Raw genomic sequence first — 4980 nt, forward strand, 5'->3', positions numbered from 1 at the left:
TTCCAAGTAAATACTGTTGTGTTTTTAGTAAAGAAAGTTATCTGGAGATAAATATATATCCCAGCTCCCAAATTTCAAGAATTACAAGTGTCTCCTTGTGCAACAATTCCAGTCTCGATTTCTTTTACGAAATACAATATGGAAAATCCCAAACGTCCTTCCTTTTCTTCCACTATGAAAACATGACAGCTTAGCGAAGGAAACGACTGCCTTTATCTAATCCTACGCGAATGGGTCGAGAGAGTGACTTCAGGGTTAGAGTACGCGCTGGCTGATTGCCCTGGTCGTTACGGCGTTAATTACCCTCACAGGACCGTGAATTTGGCCTTTAACATCACTCAGACGGTCGCAGTCGCCAAGCCTTTTAAGTAAGCTATATAGTGGCTTTCGGTTCGGATAATATATTTAGACGGATTCATACGAAATACAGCTATATTTATGTAGTAAAATGGTAGATGGATAATTAGTAAGATGGGTAGATAAATGACTGACAGAGAGATTCATAGATAGATACAGACTGATAAAGAGATGGATAGATACATTTCCGCCCCTCAGCTACAGGAGGGAGATGGAGTTCTGCTCGACCCGCGTCACCTCCGCCCGGCTGAAGCAGGACAGCGCCCTTCTCCCGTACGTGAAGCGACTGAAGGCGAGGACGAAGGCGCTGCTCAACGGGCGCACCATCACTATCGTCTTGAAGCACGTAAGTTGTTTACTTACGGTGCTGTCACAGTAGCACTTTTTCCATCAACTGTTTTACACTTTTCGGAAATTTTGTTCATTTTTTGAGCGAATTGTCGATTTTCCAGTCAGACGATAATGATCGTTTCCGTCTGACAACCTTTCCGTCAGCTTTTTCAGCCATGCATACTCAAATCAAGAGCTATATTAGAGAATGTTTGCATTTATGTAAGATAAAATTGTTGAAAAATTGACGGAAAAAGTGCTAGTGTGACAGCACCTTTTTTCATGGTTTATAAGGGATTCAGCTATACGTGTTTGCTTACAGTTACAACACATATTCCACGTGCGTGAAATATGTTTATGATTGTATATGTATGTATTTATTTACATATGCATGTATATATGGAGAGAGAGAGAGAGAGAGAGAGAGAGAGAGAGAGAGAGAGAGAGAGAGAGAGAGAGAGAGAGAGAGAGAGAGAGAGAGAAAGAGAGAGAGGGAGAGAGAGAGAGAGCGAGAACAGAGAAAGGAGAGAGCGAAAACAGACAGAGAGGCAACAACAGAGAAAAACAGAGACCCAAAAACCCATAACAAACAAAAAACGAAAAACATACAATCAAACACACAGACCGACAAGTACCCACCAAAAAATTACCCAGATAATCAACATTCCCATAACAAAAACCTCCATCGCCAGCGCCCCCCCTACGTACTCCTGGGCCTCGAGGGCAGAAAGGTCATGAACGCTGCAGGAATCCTCATCGAACTCCTCCACAGCCTCGTCGCCACGTACAACTTCTCGTCAGTAAATCTACTCGCAATAAACCTTATACACTTGAGTCTAAACTATCGCACGTGAAAGTTTTACCCATGAAGTTAATGATACAATTGGTGGTTTTGGACCTCCATGTTGGATCGGTAAGTAGTTTGGTTTGTTTTCAGGTACACGCTTAAGCTCCCGGATGACGGCCAATGGGGCTCCATCAAGGACGACGGTTCGTGGACAGGGATGGTCGGGGAAGTTTTCAGGAACGTAAGGACAAAATATTTAGTGAAATTTAAAGAAACGCCATATACCATGCGAAATGAAGAACTATATACACACACACACAAAAAAAAAAAAATTGTTTATGCATTATGGTATATAAAGTCTGAAGAAAATGCGCTATTTATGTTTCGAGAATTGTCATAGAAGGTAACAGTGCTTACAAAAAACAGTAAATGATAATGATAATAATCATAATGATAAGTGATACAATCATTAACAATATTAAAACGGCTGATAATGATAAAAAATATGAGATAGAATCATCAACATCAGCAACATAATGATGATAATGTTAATGACAATGATAATCATCGTATTGAAAATAATCCTATTACTTTAATTAATAATGATACGACTACTACTAATGATAATACTGATAATGATGATAACAATAATAATGATGATGATAAAAATAATAATAGTAATAATAATAATAATAATAATAATAATAATGATAATAATAATAACAATAATGATTATAATAATAACAATAATAGTAATGATAATAATAATGATAAAATGATAATGATGATAATAATGTTGATAATAAAACAAAATAAATGATATTGATAACGATAATAACAACGGCAATAATATAAACAATGCCAAAAATAATGAAAATAATAACAATAAAAATGCCAACTGCTTATAGAAACATATTAATAATAATAATTATAATAATATCAATGACAAAAACGATCATAATATTAATAAGCTCTTAACCCTCTCACTCAGCAACAAGATATGGCTTTAGGTCCGACGTCCATCACCGAAGAGCGGGAAAAGGCGATCGACTTCACTCAGCCATTTGACTTCGAACCCTGGGACATCATGATTCCCGCCTCCATCGAGAACGTTGATTTGGTGGCTTACCTCATGCCCTTCAGCGGCTTGGTTAGGGATGGCTTCGGGGCTTGATTTGATTGCTTGATTGTTTAAATTGGTTGGATGGTTGTTTTAATTGGTTGGATGGTTGTTTGAATTGGGTGGATGGTTTTAATTGATCCGGATGGTTGTTTAAATTGGTTGGATGGTTGTTTTAATTGGTTGGATGGTTGTTTTAATTGGTTGGATGGTTTTAATTGATCCGGATGGTTGTTTAAATTGGTTGGATGGTTGTTTTAATTGGATGGATGGTTTTAATTGATCCGGATGGTTGTTTAAATTGGTTGGATGGTTGTTTTAATTGGTTGGATGGTTGTTTTAATTGAATGGATGGTTTTAATTGATCCGGATGGTTGTTTAAATTGGTTGGATGGTTGTTTTAATTGGATGGATGGTTTTAATTGATCCGGATGGTTGTTTAAATTGGTTGGATGGTTGTTTTAATTGGTTGGATGGTTGTTTTAATTGAATGGATGGTTTTAATTGATCCGGATGGTTGTTTAAATTGGTTGGATGGTTGTTTTAATTGGTTGGATGGTTGTTTTAATTGGATGGATGGTTTTAATTGATCCGGATGGTTGTTTAAATTGGTTGGATGGTTGTTTTAATTGGTTGGATGGTTGTTTTAATTGAATGGATGGTTTTAATTGATCCGGATGGTTGTTTAAATTGGTTGGATGGTTGTTTAAATTGGTTGGATGGTTTTAATTGATCCGGATGGTTGTTTAAATTGGTTGGATGGTTGTTTTAATTGGATGGATGGTTTTAATTGATCCGGATGGTTGTTTAAATTGGTTGGATGGTTGTTTAAATTGGTTGGATGGTTGTTTTAATTGGATGGATGGTTTTAATTGATCCGGATGGTTGTTTAAATTGGTTGGATGGTTGTTTTAATTGGTTGGATGGTTGTTTTAATTGGTTGGATGGTTTTAATTGATCCGGATGGTTGTTTAAATTGGTTGGATGGTTGTTTTAATTGGATGGATGGTTTTAATTGATCCGGATGGTTGTTTAAATTGGTTGGATGGTTGTTTTAATTGGTTGGATGGTTGTTTTAATTGGTTGGATGGTTTTAATTGATCCGGATGGTTGTTTAAATTGGTTGGATGGTTGTTTTAATTGGTTGGATGGTTTTAATTGATCCGGATGGTTGTTTAAATTGGTTGGATGGTTGTTTTAATTGGATGGATGGTTTTAATTGATCCGGATGGTTGTTTAAATTGGTTGGATGGTTGTTTTAATTGGATGGATGGTTGTTTTAATTGGATGGATGGTTTTAATTGATCCGGATGGTTGTTTAAATTGGTTGGATGGTTGTTTTAATTGGATGGATGGTTGTTTTAATTGGATGGATGGTTTTAATTGATCCGGATGGTTGTTTAAATTGGTTGGATGGTTGTTTTAATTGGATGGATGGTTGTTTTAATTGGATGGATGGTTTTAATTGATCCGGATGGTTGTTTAAATTGGTTGGATGGTTGTTTAAATTGGTTGGATGGTTGTTTTAATTGGATGGATGGTTTTAATTGATCCGGATGGTTGTTTAAATTGGTTGGATGGTTGTTTTAATTGGATGGATGGTTTTAATTGATCCGGATGGTTGTTTAAATTGGTTGGATGGTTGTTTTAATTGGATGGATGGTTTTAATTGATCCGGATGGTTGTTTAAATTGGTTGGATGGTTGTTTTAATTGGTTGGATGGTTGTTTTAATTGAATGGATGGTTTTAATTGATCCGGATGGTTGTTTAAATTGGTTGGATGGTTGTTTTAATTGGATGGAGGGTTTTAATTGATCCGGATGGTTGTTTAAATTGGTTGGATGGTTGTTTTAATTGGATGGATGGTTGTTTTAATTGGATGGATGGTTTTAATTGATCCGGATGGTTGTTTAAATTGGTTGGATGGTTGTTTTAATTGGTTGGATGGTTGTTTTAATTGGATGGATGGTTTTAATTGATCCGGATGGTTGTTTAAATTGGTTGGATGGTTGTTTTAATTGGTTGGATGGTTGTTTTAATTGGATGGATGGTTTTAATTGATCCGGATGGTTGTTTAAATTGGTTGGATGGTTGTTTTAATTGGATGGATGGTTTTAATTGATCCGGATGGTTGTTTAAATTGGTTGGATGGTTGTTTTAATTGGATGGATGGTTGTTTTAATTGGATGGATGGTTTTAATTGATCCGGATGGTTGTTTAAATTGGTTGGATGGTTGTTTTAATTGGATGGATGGTTTTAATTGATCCGGATGGTTGTTTAAATTGGTTGGATGGTTGTTTTAATTGGATGGATGGTTGTTTTAATTGGATGGATGGTTTTAATTGATCCGGATGGTTGTTTAAATTGGTTGGATGGTTGTTTTA

Source organism: Penaeus vannamei, chromosome 22 (genome assembly GCF_042767895.1).
Source record: "Penaeus vannamei isolate JL-2024 chromosome 22, ASM4276789v1, whole genome shotgun sequence".
Taxonomy (NCBI): Eukaryota; Metazoa; Arthropoda; class Malacostraca; order Decapoda; family Penaeidae; genus Penaeus; species Penaeus vannamei.